Source organism: Lissotriton helveticus, chromosome 3_1 (genome assembly GCF_964261635.1).
Source record: "Lissotriton helveticus chromosome 3_1, aLisHel1.1, whole genome shotgun sequence".
NCBI classification, from domain to species: Eukaryota; Metazoa; Chordata; class Amphibia; order Caudata; family Salamandridae; genus Lissotriton; species Lissotriton helveticus.
The window spans coordinates 2095302927-2095325734 of NC_136061.1; the positions used below are offsets into that span (position 1 = coordinate 2095302927).

Sequence of the window (22808 nt, forward strand, 5' to 3'; positions counted from 1 at the left end):
CAGTAGCTTAGGAATGCAGAAGAGGAGGACTGAACTGATAACTGGAACTATAACATACTTTTGGCAGACTCAGAGGCAGAGCCAAGCTGCACCGGGCACTGCGAGGCAGGAAGTAAGTGAAAGGTCGAGGATACAGGTGGGGGCTGTATCGCTCTTCAGCGAGGCTTTCAGGAGACAGGAGCTGAATCTGTGGTCCGGGCCCTGTTGAGGCCTGGAAACGGGGACTTTATAATAGAATATCGTGCACACTGAGAAACGTGGCAACATAACTTTACATCGGCCTAATATTCGTAGTATTCACGAGGACTGGAAACTGACATACTAGAGGTGGACACAACTGTATTTGCGTCATTAATCGGACATGGGGAATAACATATGCATATTGGTCATGCACACATAACATATGATGGATGAGGCGTAGGGACACAGAACATGGCAAAATTTACTTTTCCACAAGATGTTGTCAATATCAGGCGTTCACCGCGTCCCTCTCCCCAGCTAGCGGTCTGTGTGGTGCCCCTCAGCAGGTTCAGCAGGACTGTCTTCGCAATCTCAGACAGCACCGTGGCAACAAAGTTCTAGAGAGGGCAAACGGATCAATAGCCCCTACTGTGTGCGCCTGCGAGAAAAAATGGCGGCGCCTGCCACTGGCCACGAGCGGGGGAGGTGCCAGTCCTTGCAGTTACAGCTTCGGGCACCCAGGCACCCCAAAAGCAAGGCAGGGTGACCGTCCAATGTTATTTCCCCTTGAAATCAGCAGCGCACTCCACTGTGCAGCCCCACGGTCGGGATACCGAAATACGCCGACCGTAGGCGCCCCTCGGTGTAAATCTCACCGGCGCAGTAAACCGTTTAGGTGTGTCTCAAAGTACGGGAGATACCGTGCAGATGTTCCGGTGAGCTCCCAGCAGGTCGCGACTCACGTGGGCCGTCCGCAGCACAGGGTCCGGGAATCTTTTCTGGCGCAGCACGATCTCGCCTCCGGAGGTCCACGTCACTCCAGTCCCCGGTCTCAGGCTGCCGTGCAGGCCGCACTCCCGCTACAGGATAGAGTTGTTTCTTTCTCCGGAGCAGCAAGTGTCTCGTCTGCCAAACTCCTATCGATCGCAGCCGGAAGGTTCCTCAAGCTCAGGGCATAGGTAGATCCGAGAGCAGTGTGATTTGAGCGGATAAATGAACGGATTTTACGCCCGGCCGGCGGAGCTGCGAGGTTAAGCAGCCATTCCGCTCAGTGGCCAAGCCACGCCCCGACTGCCCCATTACTTAAGCTATCCAACAGTCTGTTTAATGTGGGTTTCAAAAAGACCGCACTCTCCAGGTGTAGCAACTCCTGTCTGGGCTCTACCATTGCAATACATTGTCCTCAAAGCCTCTCGTACTCCTTGAAGCTATTTACAATCCATAGACACTTCCAGTGCGGACTGCAGGGGCCTCAGCAAAGAAAACCGTCCGTAGGCCAAGCTTCAGGAGGCACTTGGTGACCATCACCTGCACAAGGGAGAGGATGTGGCATTACGGCCAGAGCAAACTTTGATACTGTGGAACCAGGTTGTACTCCTTGCATCGGCTCAACACCCTGCAATTCTGGGGAAATCACTTAATCTCACCGTGCCCAAAAAATAAAGAATTGTGACTGTGTGTAATGTAACTGTCATGTAAAGCGCTCCATTAACTTAGGGTTGAGCTTTATAAAACTGCAAGACGGCTGCAAGGTGTGTGCTCGGCCTGTGCTAAGCATGTGCGTTCATTCCGTAGGCGCTTATTGCAATCTCAATGGACGCTTTAGCTCTGCCTACGAAGCTGCAAGTTTAAAGGCCAGTGATCTAGAGACCAAAGAAACCAAAAACACTTGCCCCTGCACATAAGTCATTTCTGGTATCCAGAGCCCAAGAGTAACTACTTCCGTGTCGACACTCTGGCTTTTGGAATGGTGGAGTGGTTGCGGAGGGGTCGGGGCGGTTTCAGGGACAGCAGCTCAAAGTCTGTACATGGGTGTAAACGCCATGCTGGAGACCGCCCATTTTTGCTGTTCCCTACATACTGGCAGAGGGTGTCACATTAGGGCATATAACTTCTGTTTGTTTTAGAACCTGGCGTTAGGTTTGATTGTAAAGGGTATTTTAATGAGGCGAGGTAGACTCACATGTAGACTTTCAGAAGCGGCGAGGAGTACTTCAGCTTTGCATAGAACACTCGTATAGAGCGTACAAAGTGTAACTTGAGGTCATGTCATCTGCTCCTGGCGCAAACAATTGATAAATGTTCTTTTGTAACTCTTCCAGGCTTTCAGGGCTGATCACAAAACATATTTAACTCACACTTTTTTTCTGCCGTGGAAAAGTTGTGCATAGGGCGCGTGATCATGTAGAGGTCAGAAGAAAGGGAGCTTTAGCAGACAGCAGTGCTGCAGTCCCACATGTATAACGGGAAATTGCTTGTCAGAATCTCTCAAATCGCAGCCCTTTTTAGGTTAAGCCTGGCCAGCACAGGTGCTGCTCTGCGGCATGCTGTATTGGAGTATGGAATAGAAGCCCCTCCCACTCTCCACCTATATTTGTCATTGGCTTGTTATTCAATGCAGCCCTGCCCCACCTCATCAGCACAGGGGGAGAATATAATGCTTACCCACCAACCAGCTTTCTTTAGTTTCTTATCTAGTCCTGCCAGATCCCCGAATCACCCCATGACATCAGTTACACTTTCCTATTAACATTAAACCCCACGAAAAATAAAATACTGTGCAGAATTCTGCTTATTAAAAACTGACCATCCATTAGTCCCCATTCTGCGGCAATTAACTTGTTACTTTGGCTATCATTTTGGTGGTGCCTGCCACAAAGAGAGAGCCCCTGTAGTGGAATATTGGGTCATCTGCGTATGCAGCAAACACATTTTCTAATCTTGGGGTTTGTCTCCTGCTGAGTTGAGCTGCATTTCATGATTCATTGATCTACTTGCTTACACCTTTGAGTGGAATGTTTTTGCCTATTATTTTTTAATGTTTCCGAGAAGTTCTGTTAGATTGTATGATTTTTTATTTGAAAGCGTGCAGTTAATGTGAATTGTACTAAAAGGTCCCATTGTAAAACTAAAAAAAATCAAACACGTGGATGGATATATATATATTTGGGCCCAGAAGATCTTGAATATTTGATTGTGCAAAAACCTTTTTATGTTATAAGTAGGAAAAAAATAATTTCTTCAGATATGATTACCTTCTCGTCCCTATCGCCCTCCATCTATCTATCCATCACCCTCTATCTATCACCCTCTATCTATCACCCTCTGTCTATCACCCTCTGTCTATCACTCTATCGCCCTCCATCTATCTATCTATCTATCACTCTATCGCCCTCTATCACTCCATCGCCCCTCACTCTATATATCTGTCGACCGCACTCTATCGCCCTCACTCTCCATCCATCGCCTTCACTCTGTCTATCTATTTATTGCCCTCACTCTATCTATCTATTTATCACCCTCACTCTATCGCCCTCAGTCCCCATCTATCTATCTATCTGTCTATCGATCGCCCTCAGTCCCTATCTATCGATTGTCCTCAGTCCCTATCTATCTATTGTTCGCCCTCAGTCCCGATCTATCGATCGCCCTGAGTCCCTATCTATCCATCTATCGCCCTCCATCTATCGCCCTCCATCTATCGCCCTCCATCTATCGCCCTCCATCTATCTCCCTCCATCTATCTCCCTCCATCTATCTCCCTCCATCTATCGCCCTCCATCTATCCATCGCCCTCCATCTATCCATCGCCCTCCATCTATCCATCGCCCTCCATCTATCCATCGCCCTCCATCTATTGCCTGCCGTCTATCTATGGCTGCCGTCTATCTATCTAGCGCACTCACTCTATCGCACCACCACAGCATCATTCAGGGGCTGCACAACTTCACTATACGCTACAACAGCATCACTGAACACCACAGCATCACTCGTCGCCACCACAGCATCAATCTGCAACCATTCAACAACTGGTTCAAATATGTTCTCTCAATGTTTCAAGCTTTATTACAAATGTCACAAAAAGATGTTAATATTTCACTTCTGTTCTTGGATTTTTATCACAATAAAATACTCTGAACATAATCTTCACAAAAGTTATTTACAAAAGTTAAAGCTATTGCCATTATAAATTACAATAACTTTAATTTAAATATGAATTATTTAAAAAAATTAAGCCATTGTTATTTGTAATATCAATACATCTAAGTCACGTAAATACAACACATATTGCCTTGCAAATGCTATAGGTCTGTTGTAATCTCATATGTCATTTTTATGTATCTTTCACTTTAATTGTAACATTCTGTTTAGATCTTTATGTGAGGTGGGTTCTAGTTAATTATATTCTGTGGGAGTTGTTTGTCAGCTGTAATGGGAACACCAACTACTCTCTAGCGTTCATAATAAAATATCTTATTTATAAGTAAACTCGTGAAGCGTGCTTCGTTCACAACAGTGTCACATTTGCGAAAGTTAAAACTATTGGCATTGTAAATGACAAAGCTATTAATTTAGCTATTTTCAAAACCAACACATAAATAAAAAAATTGTCATTTACAATACCAATAGCTCAAACTTTCCTAATGCAAGACCTATTGCATTGCAAATGCTTGTTACTATTTAGCTTCCAAGCTCATAGTGATCCATGACTGGTTCGTGGGCGGCTGGTCCGACCCAGCTTACTGGGTGGAGCTTTCGGCCCTAGACTTCCCGCAGATTCAAAGCTTTCTATATGGCTATCCGGTGCCACAATCCCTGCCCCCACTCACCAGGTCGCTCCTCATGGCCTGGCGTGCTGCCCTCCGCTTGGTGACCTGGGACTGGAAGCTGACTAGGCAGACGCCCCTTGGCATGGCACCTGGTTGTAGGAGGTCTCATCCCTGATGGGCTTCCGTCGCTGGGACTTGGTGGGGATAACACAACTCGGGGACATGTGGGTAGGGGATCATATGCGCTCCCTTTCTGATCTACAACGTAGACACAATCTCCTACACTCCCAGTTCTACAAATACTTGCAACTCCGCCACCCTCTTCACATACACCTCCCAACGCCCACCTCCCTCCCGGAATTCAGCCCCCTAGAAGCACAAGTCATGATGGGTAATCTGGGGAGAGGGGGGGGTGTCCCGTATATACCGCGCCCTGGTAAATAACTGTCCCGCATCTCTGGACCGGCTTAGGGACCAATGGGAGGGGAGGGATGGGTGGGTCCTCTGGATGAAGCGGACTGGCGTGACGCCCTTATGGCGCCCAAAACACAGACCACATCTTCCAAGCTACGACTGGTCCAGCATTACTGTCTCCACGCGGCCTACCTCACCCCGGCGCGTCTTTTCCGCACTGGTATAAGAGCCTCCCCAGAGTGCGCGCGCTGCTCTGGTGCGCCAGCTGACTTCTGCCATATGGTGTGGTTATGCCCGGCCTTGAATTTGTTCTGGGGGGTGGAGCGAGAGCTCGCGCAGGTCTTGGTTTAGGTGGTTCCCCACGACCCGAAACACTTACTATTGGGGATGTTCGATGGCCTAGATGGCTCTCCGGCTGATAAGCGCTTCCTGGGAACAGCACAGCTAGTGCTGTGGCAAAATGGGATATAGCTGTTAGGTAGGCACAAGTTGAGGCGCTAACACTGTAGAAATGGAGGAGGGGTGTGGACTGGTGTGGGGTGCAGGAGGAGTCCCTCTTTGAGGCTCGGGAAAGCCCAGAGATGTTCAACAAAGTATGGGGTAAATGGTTTGGCCTGCTTCCGCCCTGAGGGGCTCTGGTCTGTTCTGCCGGTATGTTGTCACAGGACTATCTTCCTATTCAGAAGTGACTATTGTGATTTGTGTTGTCCTGGGGGACATATTGTATCAACAGTTTATTAACCTATAAATAAAACCTCTCTTGATCATGTAGTTATTACATGTCATTAATTTGTTTCAGTGCAACTTTATGCTAATGCACCTCACTGGTATGTATGGAGCACATGAAACTATTTTCCAAAGGGCGCATCAACAGGTTGTTCACATATATTTCATGACGTTTTCCACGTCTTCTGGTTATTGCGTGTCAAATTCATAGTAGTATTTATACTGCCAAGTTAGTGTATTCCCTTTTAAGTTGGCTTGGTGCTAGTAGTTCTTATTACACTGTTTGCCCCGTGAAGGTAATGGATGTGTAGTTTAATGTAAGCCAGCTTCTATTGTAGTGTCAGTCTGCTTTGGCCGGTGTGAGTGAATGGGGTTGGGTGTTACTGCGTAAAAAATAAATTCTAATCTCCAATAGTTCATTCAACCCTCTGTCGTGCAAATGAGTCATATCATTTGCGGTTCAGGTCTTTGCACAATAGGTTTTAAGTTAGTAGCTTTGACTTGCCTTAGCACTGTCCATTTGATGTCAGTCAGTGAGTGTTTTTAGGGCTTGCCTGGCGTTGCAGTGTGCATGCGCGGCTCACTCTGCGAGTGCTTATTGGAATCAATACGGTTTCAGAAGTCGTGGCTCTGCTCCGCCTGTAAATTTCATTGACGTGCATCGTTTGTCATCTGTGATTATGCTGAACATAGTTTGTTGATTGTACCGGAGGGTTTTTGGTCCCTCCTGGTTGGCACCCTGTCATCTTTGGGCCACGCCGACCCGACTGGATGTTTTACTGGCTGCATGACAGTGTTTTATATTTAATTTCGGCACTTTTTTTTTTTTTACTGTTGCATGCGTCTTGCTAATGTTACTATACGCTTGAGGCGCCCTCTGCTGTGCTAGTGATGCTCCTCCTGACATTTGTTGTACTCGCCCTCGTGAGCCTCTCCCCTTGTGCCATGTTGCATGCTTGCCTGCCCACCCCCGCTCCACTCTAGTCTGTTTGCCTTCCTGTGCTCTGTGCGGCTCCTCCCCACACATGCCCCATGTTGCTTCTTCCCTCCCATGTTTATTCATCCCCTTCCATGATTTCGCCCTATGTATCCCCCACCTGCATACTTTTCTCTTCCCTTCTGCAGTTTTTTGTTTCCCAATCCGATTCGGAATCGTAAACAAAAAGAAAGCAACTCACTTCTTCCAGCGCATTCGGGGCAGCGCTAGTTTTTCACGTTGGTGGCACAACACTCTTGTACCCATGATCGGACAGGGGGCTCGTTTAATCCCTTGTAGTGTGGAAGGAATATACAACCGCCCCCGCTAGGTGGTTGCAGAGAATGGTGGTGTACATGTTATATGTGGCAGTGTGGGGGGGGGGGGGGGGGGGTGTGAGTGAGGGCTACACAAGTTTGGCTATTCTAATGCTAAACTTGCTTTGGTTCTTGAACCCGGCAACAGCGGTGGCTCGTTAGGCGCATTCTAATGCGGGAGTGGGGATGGAAAAAGACTGCTGTTTACCTCTGAAAAGTTCCTCACCTCCCCCGCCTCTGAAGTCTGATCGCTCCCCGCCCCCCACTTCTTGTGTGGCTGGTAAAGGTGCAACCGGGCTGCCTTTAGCCGCAGCCACTCCATTTCCCCAGGGGGGATGGTCTGCCTGGCTGGGAATGAAGGTTGTAAAATGGCGGCCGCTCCTGTGTGGGAAACCTCTTGGGGTGCGGATTCTGCTCTTACTTCCCACTGCAGGCCATACAACGTGGGGCAAATGCTTTCAATTTCTGGCAGGCATTCACTTCCCTTACAACTTCTCTGAGCTACTACAGGGCGCAAGCGTGTGCCCGTCGCCTGTCTCGCAGTGGGATCGAGGGCCTGGTTTAATCCTGCGATCTGTAATCTAGGGCAATGCAGCACCCCAAAGTTATGTAACATGCACACGTTTTGTGTTATTGTTCCTTAAGTTTACAAGCACCGTTGGAATATTTGCTCCTGTGACATCCATGCCCCGTGTTTGGTCGTGTGGGTAGCGCTGCTACTTGCAGGTCAAAGTTGCACACTCACGACAAGTATGTGACAATCGTGGCTTACATGTATGTGTGTTGATCCATGTGGCAGCCTGTTGTGTTGCACTGTAATATGCTCTTTCCCTTTAGCTTACCCCCCCATGGCTTCCGTCCCCCTCGCACGCTTCCCCTACCCTCGCGCTGGCATTGTCATCAGCTGGCATTCTAGAATGCCAGGTGATATTGTCACTGTTGACAGTTATGCTTGTCCTGACATTCAGCTGAGGCAGACCCCTCTGGTCATGCTGGTGTGTTGTTCAATTACTTATGAATAAAGTTAATCTACTACTCAAGTATGTTTAAGGAGTCCAATTAACAATTGCTAGGCGGGAATGGCTGCAGGGTTTCCAGGAAATTATGTAAGGGTAGGGGCTTGTTCCACTGATTTCGGACTGTTTGCGTGTGGTGTTACGGAGGTTCTTAATTTGTGTGCACCATGTGCCTTTGGGTTTATCCTCTGTAAGGTGTTCTAGAAGTCTATTATTTGGCTTCTCTTACCAATGTTGTCCTGTGTGTTCACAATGAGCCCACATTTCATTGTCTCAGATGTGCTGTGATGTCACCCCGTTCTACAATGAAAGTCTGGTGTTCCAGAACTTGTTCTTGTTATGGCTAATCCAATTTAACTCAAAAACATGGTCCAATAGGCAGTGCAGCACATTGCTAGTTTTCCGACTTTCGCTTTCTTTTGTAAGTCTCTTCAGTGGATAAATCAAGCAGTAGTCTGCTTCGCGATTTGATCGTCGAGCATTTCAAATGGCTGTGTGAGTCAACTGCATTCTCTCCACATCCACAGCGATGGGTCATGTGAAATGAAAAAAACGGTGGGAAGGAGTAAAAAAATAAGTAAATACAGCTTGAAGGATGCAGAAAATGTATTTTGTTTTTTTCGTTCTTGAAGCATATACACAGCACATGTACCACCTTCCCCTGAATCCTTTTCTGAAATGCTTTCATCCGATAATCAAGCCACAGTAAAACAGTGTTCACATTTCGGAAAGGCCCTGTAGTGGGGCCGAGACTTGCATTTCTACAGTGTTAAGTTAGCATGAGCTTATTAGAAGTTTAAACGCCATTTTACCTTTTGCTTTCTTTTGCACACGCCACACACGTTCAATATTGTTTGGAGTTGGACTGAGTTTTGCTTCACAAGAGAATAACTTTTTCTACATTGCGAGACTTGCTTTGTAAGCTTAGTCTGAACAGTGAGCGCCGAGGCCTTTAAAGTTATATCAACACTTGCTTTTGTTCGAACTGATCAGCGCACGTTCTAGATATAACATATATGCAGCTGTGGGCAGCTCAGATACTGGTGCCTTTAATAATACACTGTGTAGGCATGATTTTTTTATTTTATTTTTTTTCCAAGACCTTTATTGCGAAATCACGAGTTGACACAGCATAGAGCCTACAACCCCAAGGGCCGGCTGCGTTATGTACAGTTACCTAGTATCATTGTCAAAGTAACACAGCCCTTCCGCCGAAATCCCGGAGGTCCGGCGGCGTGGTAAAGCTAGGTATGCGCAAGCAGTCAAGTTTGTATTTCGGATAGTTTATAGGTCTGTTTTTTTCTTTTTTTAAAGTAAACGTTGTTGTTGTTCGAAGCAGAGAAAATATTTATCTAAACAATCAGTCCATAAACTCGCCATAGATCACATACAGCACAGCAGCAACCATAGTCACAATCACTGAGGGACGGTAGGCCTGGTCATTTCCATATCTGCTGATGGGGAAGTACACAATTCGCCCCTATAGGCATTCCAACGACCCCATTTCCTGTCCCAGACTCCGGGGCACCCCCTAGTCTTGTAAACCGATGTTTCAGACAGCATGCACATGTCCATTGCAGCCACCCATCTGATCAGGAGCGGTTTGTGTGGTGAGCCCCATTGCATGGCTATTTCACGCTTCAATAGGAGGAAGCTAAGGGCCGCCCATCTCTGTTCTATTATAGTTAAATCTGTAGGGTCCCATATATTAAGTTGAGCACATTTCGGGGTCAAAGGGACCGGTTTCCCCAGAGCATCGATCATTTTCTGGACGGCGCGATTCCAAAGGTCTTGGACCGCAGGGCATTCCCACAGTATATGATATAAGGTACCTGGCAGGCCACAATGTCTGAGGCAGAGGTCAGATGGGCGTCGGCCTAGTCTGGCTAGGAGGGGACCAGACATGTATTTTCTGTGTAATATTTTTTGCTGTATTAATCTGAATCTATGGTTGATGGCTGACTCGCGTGGGGACATCAATGCTGACTGCCAGTCCACATCATCTAGGGTACCAACGTCAGTCTGCCATTTATCTCTCAGGAGGTGAAAAGTGTTTGGCATATTGTTGCACAATTTACGGTATGTGTAAGATATCGCTTTGGCCTGAAGGGGTTCTGATAGGAGTCTGTCCTCGAGGGGTGAGGATTGTGGAAGAGAGGCAAGATCGGGGATGTTGGTGAGTATGGCGTGTTTAATTTGGAGGTATCAGAAAGCCTCGGATTGTGCCAGGTCGTATGTGTCTTGCAGCTCTTTGAACGTCAGTAGTGTGCCCTTGTGGAGCAAGTCTCCAATAGTGGATATGCCTAATGTGTCCCATTTATCAAAGCCTCTGTAGTGGCAGAGGGTGCCTAGCTTGTATGAGGTCCAGAGCGGAGTGGACAGTGTGAGGGTGTTGGCCCACCCGAGTTGTTTGTTCGCACGGTGCCATATCGATAATGTGTGGGACATCGGGCCAATATATCGGGTACGGGAGCATTTGCCGTAAAGAGCTTCAAGGTAGCCGCCACAGCCTGTCTGATATTTTTCTAAGTGATAGGCAGGGTTTGTGGGTGTGCCATAGATCCACGAGTTGGTGGCGACCAATTGGGTTGCCCAGTAGTAGAGACTGATATTGGGGAAGGCGATACCTCCATCATACCACCCTTGCGTGAGAGAGATGAGAGCAATGCGGGGAGAGCCGCCATCCCATAAAAGGAGGCGAAGGTCTCCTTCGATTAGGTTGAAGTAAGAGTCAGCTATGGGGAATGGGCAATTTTGTAGGGCATAAAGGAAACGAGGGAGCGCGAGCATCTTAAACAGGGCAGCCCTACCAGGGAGAGAGAGGGGGAGCGTTCTCCAATGTGAGATGTCGGCATGGAGTCTCTGGAGTGGGCCTTTAAGGTTCTGTGCATGGAACAGTTGGGGGTCCGGAGTGACAAAGATTCCTAAATATTTAAAACCATTTTGGGCGACTTCGATGGAGTAGCCTCGCGGGAGAGATGGTGGTGGACCATGGAGAACATAGAGCACCGATTTAGACCAATTAATGGAGAAGCTCAAGTATTTGCCAAAGTATGTGACCACATGTAGCAGGCTGTTTAGGGAGGACCTGTGTGAGGAGATATATACTAGGATGTCATCTGCGTATAATGAAATCTTATCGGTCGTGTCAGCGTCCCATCTAAGACCTCGGATGGAATTGTCGGTTCTAATCCAGTGAGCTAAGGGTTCAAGGGTGAGGGTGAATAATATGGGGGACAGAGGGCATCCTTGTCTTGTACCCCTGTGTAGTGGAAAGCGTCTGGACGTATGTCCATTGACATATACCTGTCCCCAGAGATCAGTGTAAAGTAGCCGAACCCATTGTATAAATTTGGGGCCAAATCGGGGGAGTACCTCAAAGAGGTAAGACCATTCGATAGAATCGAAGGCAAGTGTCGCATCGAGGGAAAGGATAGCTGTCTTCTTGGAGGTATGGTATCCTACTCATAACATTGTGGACACGGCGGAGATTAAGCGCAGTGTTGCGGCCTGGCAAGAAGCCCGATTGATCTTCGTGTATTAGGGCGGGGAGAACTGCCATGAGTCTGGTAGCTAGGAGCTTGGCAAGGACCTTTACTTCAGCGTTAATGAGAGAGATAGGGCGGTAGGAGCTGCAGTCAGTAGCTGATTTGTTGGGCTTACGAATAACCACGATTGAAGCCAATCGTAGATAGTGTGGCAGGCAGCCGACGTCGCGGCTTTCTTCGAACATTGCTTTGAGGTGTGGGAGGATCTCCCCCGCCGTACCCTTCAGGAATTCCATTGGGACGCCGTTGGGGCCCATTGCCTTGCCTGATTGAATGGCGAACAAGGTGTTTCTAACTTCCTCCGTCGTGAGATCAGCCTCCAGCTCCTGCATCTCGTGCTCGGAGTGAGTAGGGAGCCTCATTTCAGCGAGGAGCAGTTTAGATTCTGCCGCGTTGTAGTGGGCTTTGGCGGTGTAGACCCCTTCAAGATGGGTGGCAAAGGCCTCCGCTATAGCTCCCGGATCTATGACCGTAGATTGATCTGGCAGGGTCAATTCTGGGATCCAACGGGAGCCCAGCTCGCGCTTCTCAAGCCATGCGAGCATCTTGCCTGCTCTGTCTCCCCGCTCGTAGACACGGTGACGGGTTTTCAAGAGCTTGGCTTGCGTCTGTTCAAGAGCCAGTGCTCTATATTCTATTTGTTTCGCCCGAAGGCGGGCCGCTATATCGTCAGTGGGGTTCGTGTTGTGGAGGGATTCCAGGTTGATAAGGTCTGTTTCTACTTGTAGCAAGTGTTCCCTTTGCTTGTGGTATAACCGATCTTGAGAGCAAGTGCTTTGCCCTTGATTACTGCCTTGTATGCTTCCCATATTGTTATGGCCGAAGTCACAGATCCCACATTTTCGGCAAAATAGTATCTGGTGTGTTCAAGTAAGTAATCATGTCAGGGATTTTTAAGAGCCAGGGCGTGATTATTATAGGGTCGCGCGTCTTCTGGCGGTGGTGTGTGAATTGCACAGTGAGTGGGGAGTGGTCGGAGATCCCTCTAGGGAGCCCCTCTGGATGGCAAAAGAACTCTAAATCAGTTGTACGTGAGAATAGTAGTCTGTGCGGGAGCTACTATTGTGAGCGTTGGAATAATGTGTATAGTAAGACGCGTGTGGGTGGGATAGGCGCCATAGGTCCTCGAGCCCCATTGTTTGTGTGAAGTCGGACAGGTCTGAGCTCGTCTTATGTGAAGGACGCGGGGGGTGTCGATCTATGGCATCATTCATCGTCATATTAAAATCGCCCCCAATAATCAGGGGTCCCTGTGGAAGATCAAGCATTAGGAGTTGGAGGGTCTGGAGTGCGGCAGTGCCTAGGGTTGGGGGGGATGTAAACTGAAATGATATTTAGTGGCTTGCCTTCCCAGGTGGCCTCAATCACAGCAAAGCGTCCGAGGGGATCGGCCCACGTTTTTGTGCATGTCAGGGCCACATTTCTTCGCACTAGAATACCGGTGCCCGTAGATCCAGAGGTGAAACCGGCGTGTACGAGTAATTTATAACCACCTCGGTGAAGCGCTTGGCACGCATTACCCATTAGGTGCGTTTCTTGGAGGAGAACCATGTCTGGAGAGTGGCGTTTAAGATATTGCATGACCACCCCTCTTTTTATCTTATTGCCCAGACCGTTGACGTTCCACGTCATGATGACAAGAGCCGTTGTTGAGGGGGGGTGTCATGGCGGCCTAAAGAAGTGAGATTGTGCTCTGATCAGCGGTTTGTGGTGTATTGAGTGCTGGTTATAAAAAGTGGCTCCAGGGGAGAGGGCCACCAAGTGGCACCTGCGAAGCTCGGTGTGGCCAAAGTCTAGGCGAGAGGCATATTTTGGTGACACGTGGTGACACTTAGCTGGGCTAATAAAGGAGCAGTCGCTAGAGGCAGCGCGCAGGGTAGCGGCGTGTTGCATGCCACGTTCCATGGTCAAGAATTTCCTGCAATGAATAAGAATGAACAACAGAGACCAAAGGAGTCTCTTCAGTAACTTCCCAACATTACCCTTCCCTCCCAAACTCACCCTCCTTACTGTTTCCCCCTTACCAATACCCCTCCCTGCGTCCCTGCCCGCGGACTTCAAACTATCCACTCCCCAACTAGGCAGAGTGCCTGTCGCCCCCCCGAACATTGAAGAGGTGTGTGGAGAGCCGGAGGTGCCCTCGTCAGCCAACAACAGGATAATGTCATCTAGTACAATTAAAACCAACTAAGATCAACAATAGCATTCACATAGTAGAAGTCATTGATAATTCGTGAGCGTAGGCTAGTCCTGCGCCCTGGGTCACATGAAAATCAGCGCAACTGAGGGACATCGTCACAAAGCACCGCCCAGTCAAACCATGCGATAATCAAAAAACAAATAGGAGTCAAGGCGTGGTTAAGGTATGAGGTGGATCGTGTACTGTGTAGGCATGATTGAACACACTTGGAGAACATTCGTATGCTGAGAGCTTGTGCAGAACTCCATGTGATGTACTCCTGCTAATCTCTGAGGTATGGGGTCGCCTGTGCAAGAGACCTTCTTTAGTTATAAAATAACCTACTAGCAAGGGAGGGTGAAATATAGGTATATATTTAACATGTTTCCATTTAGCATTATAGCATGCCTTCTCCATTTGTATTTTATGGAATCGTAACTATGCTGACTATCTTATTTCTTATCATATGTCTGCTTGTATTAGCTAAGATGCTGCACCTGAGATCACAGCGTTAAAATAAACATTTTAAATGTGCTTGGGTCTCCCTTTACTCCCTGTTCTGGACTGGTATGAGAGTATAACGAAAGAGTGTTCATGTTTCCCACCTTACCAGAGGTATCCTGAGTCGCATGTTCTGAGTTGTCTAATCATTGGTTACTTTGCTATAGGATGAAGAGCTAATGAGACACTGATGCTAGTCTGGTAGGGGATTTTGGGTAGTAAGGTGAGTTTTTGGCACACCCTAATTCACTGAGGTCCTGAGTCTCTGTGCACAGTTATGTGACTGAGCAGAATCCCTGCAACATGGCGCCCTAACGATGATGGTCCTATTTCATGACGCTTGAGTAGTGCTTATATCAGTCCTTAACCCTTTCACTATTGTTTCTGGTTAGCAGTGGTGACGTCTAAACCTACCTATAGTTACATAGGTCTTTTCAAGCTTGTATCTTTTCAAAGTGGTTTCCTTTTTGACTTACTACCCCGTGTACTACATTGTTTTGCCTTGTACTTATTCGGTCTGTGTCGTAATGAGTGAGATTGACATACCGCAGCATAGTTGCATTGCGGTCTGCAATCATTTGCAGGATTTTGATGTCGCCTTGGAGGGCATGGAGGTTAACCTCATAGATGTGGTGCATTTTCCCGCTGTGTGCTGGAAAATTGAAAAATCCGCGGTTCATGACGAGCTTAGCTCGTCATGAGTGTAGAAGAGGTGTACTTCATGACGAACTGAGCTCGTCATAAGTGTCGAAGGGGTTATTTTGGTGGTGAGTGCTGAGATAGCTTACCTGTTTGAGATTTTCTACTCATGGGTGACATTTGCTGCTGTGGATGCAGCTACTCAGGTGTTTCACACTTAAACTCACACAGTTGTGTCCGGGGAATATGTTCCTGATAGGACACAGGAAATTCCGATTTCTGCATGGCAGTACCGTGTTTGGTTTAATGGCGCCCTTCCCCACAGTTGAACGGCGGTTAGATTAGGTCCTTTGTCCATTCCAGGTGCTTCTTGGCCTGTTTTGGCTGGATTTAACCCGCATCCTCATGCGGGGGTAGTCCCCGTTGCTGAATTGAGGCCCCTATGTACCTCCGCAAAGGAGTTATCGGAGCCTTAGCTCAATATATTACCCGCAATTTCCAGGGCGGGGCCCCTGGTGTTGCAGCGCTCCCAGCTGGACTGAGCGGGATGTAGCTTAGTCCCGTCATGGTTAATGCGGTTAGGGCAAGCGTCCCCAGGATAAGAATTATGCCTTTCTGGCTTGCCGAGAAATTTGACCAGCTGGAAGCAGTTTTTCCTAATTCGAGTCCTGTAGAAAAACACAGAATTCTTACAATTCGTTTGCCCTAGGACTTGGTCCCGGAAGCCGGTGACTGCGAGTCATGCAGTAGAATCTTTGCGGCGGTGTACACTAGGTGCTTTGGCACTCCGTCAATGGCTGTCCTGCTGACGGTCATTAAACATGTTCAAGATGAACACGGACCTGAGGCTGCGGTTGAATTGGGAATGAGACTCTGCTCATTTGATGTAGTTTCCGATCTCGTCCTTTCTAATATAAAGGGAGATGCAGTAAACTTCCAAGTGTCTAATGCCTTACGCGATGTCCCCGATTTGATAAACCCCGTCAGTTACCGAGAATTATTACCGCGGCTTATAAGACCATAGGCCCTGAAAGTTTAGGTGTCAAGCCCTTTTCTGCTAAAGATAAACAAATTCAGGGGTCGGAGTCTGAAAAAGACTATCAACCCAAAACTCCAAAGCAAAATTGGAACAAAAACAGGGAAAACAGGAGTCCCGTCCAGCATCACCAGTGCCTGCGTCTACTGAGCGCTCTTATGACTTGCGCGACCGTGCTACGATTAAGTCACCTGATCGATTTCAGGTTCTTAATCAACGTTCGCCTCGTTCTTTACAGGACACATTGGCCTCATCGTCCGATGGTGGAGGCGGCGGCAGAGGAGGAGGTGGCCAGCAGAGACGTGACCAACCCCGCCCAAAAGATGGAAAAGGGAAGCAGGACGATTCTTTGCAGAAAAGACCCCAGTTTCAGAAAAAAAGTTGCCGCTTTAACAGAGATATGCGACAGATAGTGAGAACGCAGCTTCGGTATCAGACGTGGGCGCTGATGCTGTTGGACAGCGAGGCGGAGATTACTATAGTGCCAGAGGCCCTGCGTCCACTACTGAAGGTTACCGCTACTGACAAATACGTTGTTGTTGAGACGGCTGATACTAGAGTAGCTCCCCTTGATAGGTTATTTGAAATCGGCCTTTTAATTAAAGGTGATATACAACGTGCCATAAAAGGGTTATTTTGGGAAAATCTTACAACTACATATGACATTTTGTTAGCGGAGGCTGACTGGCCCCCACCTTTTGTTCTCGCAGCTCCGAGAGGGGAGGAGGTAATCCTCCATAGTTTCGCGCACACAGTGTCAAAGGAGCATGCGCTGAAAGAGTGGGCTAAGGCCCTTGCACTTGCTTTGTACCGTACTCACTGTGGCTGGGATAAATTCTCTCCCCCAACACGAGATTCCCTTGCGGTCTATGCCACAGCCTCAACCTCCATATCCCATGCGGCGTGAAGCGAAAGCTTCGGTCGCAGAAATCCTTGAACAATTGGAATATCACGGTGTGATTGAAGCTTGTGTCTCCCCGATGAATAACCCTCTTTTTACTGTAACCAAGCCTGATGGTTCTTACCGTTTGGTATTGGATTACCGGGATCTAAACTCGCATTGCCGTACCTGTGCAGTACAGAATACTCACAGATCTGCCCTGGTGGATGGTCTTGTGCGTAAACGATTTAAAACCACACTTGACACATCCAACTTTTTTTTTGCCCACAATCTTTGTGATACAAGTAGTCAATGGACCGCTTTCACCAGTGGTGGCACACAGAAAAAATTCAAACGTTTGGCAATGGACTATAAGAATAGTCCAGGTGTGTTTGCTGCCCATATAGTTTCTCTTTTAGAGAGAATCGACCCAGATGCGTGTTCGTTTGTGGATGACATTTATCTCAGAGACGACGAGATATGGGCGCATCTGTGCCGCGTTGACCGCATAATTTGCAATTTTGAGGACTTCGGTTACAAATTTAACATTTCAGAGTACACAGTTTTGTTCCTGGGCTATAAGCTGAACAATGAAGGTCGAGGATTGGAGAAATGCGCACAACTGTGCACTCAACACTGAAAAAATTGCAATCCTACCTGGGATTTTTGAATTTCGGGCGTACTTATATTCCCGAATATGCCCAGCGTATCAAGCCATTATATGCTTTGATACAACCAACTTTTACCAAATCGTGCTGGCTGCCTGAACATTCAGCCATTTGCAATCCTTGCAGGCTGATCTGCTAGGATCTAAATTCTTACTGACTCGTGATAACCACACCAACCTGGTGATAAGAATCGTCCCTGGGGCGGTGGGTTTCACATACCTTACTTTTAACGAAGGTGACACAGCACCTATCACTTACAAGTCACATTTGTACACTTCAGCTGAAATGCTGTTTTCCACTGTGGAAAAAGTTTTGACAGCAGTGCAAATGGCGATTCTGAAGGAGCGTGCACTGTCGCAGGGAAAACGCATGTTGGTTGTTACCCCGGAGGCAGTGACGAATGCCAGTGTACCTAATTCTAAAGCTTTGCACTCACGGTGGATACAATGGGCAACATCATGGACGTCTCAGGATGTCACATTCATTTTTTATGCCTCCTATGGTCGCAGGAGTATTTTCAGTACGAATTTGTTCATCCTGCCCCTTTGACTATGCGCCCTTTGGAGGATTTCCATTGTATCATTTACACTGACGGTTCCATGCAAGTCACGCATGGGTCTAAGCACGCGTACGTCTCAGCTTGCGCTATTGTGGTTGGTACCATGGTGGATGGAGAATTCAAGTCCGATGTCGTGCATACACAGACATTAGGGGACTGTACCGCCCAGTTAGCGGAGATCTGTGCTCGAATTGGAGTACGCAGACCCTGGTGTGACTACTCTTATAGTGAGTGACTCTTACTACTGTGGCCAGTCTTACAATGACAATCTGTTCATTTGGACTAAAAACGACTATCGTGACTCCAAAGGTAGCACAATAAAACACAAAATGATCTGGTTTCGAGTGGCTAAACTTAAAGAGCAATTGCCACTCGTGTATGTAATTCATACTCTTGGTGATCAGCGTTTGTGAGTTCACGCTGTTGGCAATAGTTTGGCAGATGAGACCGCGAAAACAGCAGTTTCTACATATTTAGTTGCAGCCGTTATACGTTCCAAAAGTAAGATTGATGATGACATCTTGGCATCAATTGCCGCTACTGAGAAGGGAAGTAAATATCCTACTTGATTTTCTTCAAAGTATTCTGATCATTTAAGTCCTGATGAAGTTCCTTATGTGAAAATACCAGACGTTGGTGACAGATTGATTCCCAAAGCGGACCGCAGGTCAGCCCTGATTACAGCTGCCCACGAGGGTGTTGCATCCGTGCATGCAGGCGTTTCGGCTTCTGTATCTCTGCTACAACAACGTTTTTGGTGGCGGGGGCTGTATAAACATGACGCATGATTATGTCCTTCAATGTGACATTTGTCAGCAAATTAAGCCTTTGACTGCTACGCATCCGCCCCAGATAGTTGTACATTTCCAATAAACCAGTTGGTTGTGTTTATTTGGATCACTGCGGTCCTTTTTCTTCAGATACTGCGTATAAGTACATCTTAGTTGCAGTTGATTCTTGCACACGCTTTGTATGGGTGTGGCCCCACCGAAGTGCTGATTCACGAACTGGCATAAGAGATTTGCGTGTCTTTGTGGGAATTTTTGAGTGTGGCACCTTCCATTCGGACCAGGGTCCAGCGTTCGCCTCTAAAGCATGCAAGGATACCATGAGTTCATTGGGGGTCCAAGTCAAATGTTCGTCTCCATACTGACCTGAGGGTAATAGTGTTGTGGAGCGGATGAACCGTGACTTAAAGCAATCATTGACAGCTAGGGTTATAGGTTCTGGTTGGAACTGGCTAGCCCGTCCCTATAGCGTACAGTGTGCACTTAATAATCTCCCTGGAAGGTCTCTGGGTGGGCGGACCCCATACAAGATGCTCTTTGGTATCAAAATGTTTGTCCCGGACCTTGAAGATCTAGAACAGGCGGCGGCTGCTGCCCACTTTGACGTAGATGAACATTGTAATGTTTACAGAATCTACAAGAGACGAGAGACAGTCTTGCAAAGGAACATTTGCTCTCCGCGTCTGATGCTGCGTTGCAGATTCCGGTAGTTGGCTGGTTACCTCGAGTTGGAGAACTGGTCCGAGAGAAGGTCCAGAACAAGAGAGAATTTGGTCCCTCATATCGAGCTCCAGTTCCTGTACTTGGCGTGCAGGGCAAAAGAACAGCCATTTTACCTCCACTTCCAGGACGAAAGGAAAAAAGTACATCTCCATTGACTATGTCAAATTATACAGAGTGGCCGATTCTCCTTAGTATGACACCTGCGGTCTCCTGTCCATCGATACTTAGAAATTCTGTTTTGGCTCCGGCTCCTAACAGGCATAACGTTGCCTTCAAAATGCCTGCAATTTCAAGTCCTTTATTGAATACCCCACCTATCTTGATGAGACTGAGTATACTTACCCCACAGACTTGTCGATGCCCGATTTGTAAACCTGTTTGGCCACTGAGTCCAGATTTTCATTTGACACTAACTCTACCACATCGAAGTCCCCTTCAAAATTTTCTGTTTTTGCAACATGGTTTAAAAAACATTTTTTGATTCCTCCTTGGACTTACGTTTGGTTGGTACTTTTTTCAATTTTTTTGTTTGTCAATTGGATTTGTGCTGTATTTTTCAATCTTGTGAATGGACACTACGTTGGAGAAGACTGCTATTCGACATATTAATGGAACATTGGCATCCCATTCCTCATCACACAGATTGAAGAGGGTCCTGAGTTTTGTAAACATTACTGCTTGGCCTGTCTTAGATGGGATTGTATGGGATGCTGTTAAATTTCACATTTACGGTCCCACAGAAGTTGTAAATGTCCCTAACGTACTAAGAGTTTCTATGGGGGATGTGGTTAAACAAAATATACGCTCTGATTGGGATGTTCAAGCCATAGAGGCTTTGTTTACAGATTTGAAATATTATGCTGCTTTTGATGCTGAGGATTTATACTTGGGTTCAGCTAATTATGGTGATTTATTCTGTTATCAACACTATGGCAATCACTACCTGCATAAGGCAAACACAAGGAGGAATATGGTTAATTATACGCAATGGGAACATTGCCCCGCTCCTGTGGAAGGCAGCAACTTGGAGCTTTAAAGAAAATTTAATATTAGCAGCACAGCAACAGAGAATCCAACTCCTTGGCATCCAGAAGGCAAGTAACTGACCTGAAGCCAAGTAGCTAGAAGTGTTCTAAAAGAACACTTAAAGCATAACAAGGGGAAATTAAAGGTACAGTGTAATAAATGTAAATGAAAATGTAACACATCTCTTTTCATTAAACAGAAATAAAAAGTAACAGGTTTCGAAACAGTCATCAAATTTCTTGGGAACATATTTTTGTCGAAGAGACATCTTGACTCTAGATGCAATCGACTAGTTCGCAACTTGTTGTGAATAAGTATTCATGGTATGATGAACACTGGCACATTTAGCAACACGTTTGATGTTCCACAACTTGCCATCTTGAGTTATAACACTGTTGCTAAACACTCTTACCACTTTCATTGGCTTGCCAAATTTATCAGAACATTTCGATATCAAACCTGGTCTTTTGATCCTAACCAATCTCCCACTGCGTAATTTGGAGTTCTGACATGCCATTTATTATCATACCATAATTTAGTTTTAGCGTGTTTACTTTCAACCTTCTGAGAAGCCTGTTCAACCAATTCCCTTGAAAATGATTTATTTGAACATTTATCTCGGAACCACCAAGGACAAATAGTTGAAGCGGGATCACGCCCTTTGAGGAGGCGGAAAGGGCAAACTTCTGTGGTTGAATGGGGGGGGTAATTCTATAAAACCAAAGTTTTTCTCTCAACAGTTTTCCAATTACTAACAGACTTACAAACCTCAGCAATGAACCCTTTCAAAACCCTATTAAAACGTTCAACTAAACCGTTTTCATGAGGTTCATAGAAAGACACAGTATGATGTTTAATACTATGTAATACAAGGAAATTCTCCATTTCTAAAGAAGTAAGTTGAACTCCGTTATCTGTGACAATAGTCGAAGGACAACCTTCTCTGGAAAAAACTTCCTTAAAACACTCTATAACCATATTGATTGAGGCAGAAGAAACAAACTTAACTTCTGGCCATTTAGAATGGTAGTCCACAAGTACAAAAGCATAACCAGAATCACTTGGAAGACACACAAACGGGTCAGAGATATCAAACGCTAATTTTTTCCAGGGAATAGTTGGCCATGATCTATTTTTCAAAGGAGGGACACTGACTTTTAGCATTTTGTCATTTCCCATACAATCAGTACATTCTTTTACTTTGTGATCAAGCATGCGATCTAAACCTGGCCACCAGAAATAATTCCTTATTAACCTTTTCATGGCCGACATTCCTGGATGAGATTTATGTGCCAATTCCAAAATGATATTCTGTATGGCAAAAGGTGGTACACATTTTCCAGATTTAAAAAACAAATTGTTCTCAAGTTCCAGTCCACTAAAAACATTAAACATTGGCATAAGATCTTCTTTCAAATACCTCTTATCAGGCCAACCCTCTCAAATGTATTTCTTAATAGTCTGTAAAGAAAGACCTTAGTTATCTGCAGATTCCCACAACTCCTCCGAAATTTCATCAAAAGAAGTTGATTAAACATCTTGCAAGTGACAACTTCAGTATCCTCCAAAATGTTACTACCGGAAGTTGAACAAGGATGGCGAGACATGAAATCTGCAACCACATTTTTTTTACCTGGAACATACTCAGGAGTGAAAGAATACTCTTGTAGTCTAGAAGTTAACCTGGAAATACGTGCCGTGGAATTCCACCCTCCACCTGGAGAAAGAATATTTACTAACGGCTTATGATCCGTTCTCAACACAAACTTACTGCCCCATATAAAGTTCCTGAAATGTTTGATCGCCCACACGCAAGCCAAAAGCTCTTTCTCTATGACCGCATACCTACGCTCCGTTTCATTAAGGGTGCGAGATGCGAAACACACATTCCACTCCTCCTTACCACATACTTGAGACAACACAGAACCAATACCATACATACTTGCATCAACCGTGATTACACACATTTTATTCAAACAGAAAGGTCTAAGTGTTGGAGCATGCAAGATGTCTGACTTAATAAGCTCAAAAGCAGCTTGTTGTTCATTCCCCCAAACAAATGAATTTCCTTGTCTTAGAAGT

The 22808-nt window shown here is 46.4% G+C and overlaps 1 protein-coding gene across 6 annotated transcripts in view; it reads left to right on the forward strand.

Moving 5' to 3' along the window:
- The window catches only part of LOC144825271 (protein regulator of cytokinesis 1-like), a 1077791-nt gene that overhangs the window by 685838 nt on the left and 369145 nt on the right, over positions 1 to 22808 (forward strand). The gene's annotated exons all lie outside the window — the stretch shown is intronic.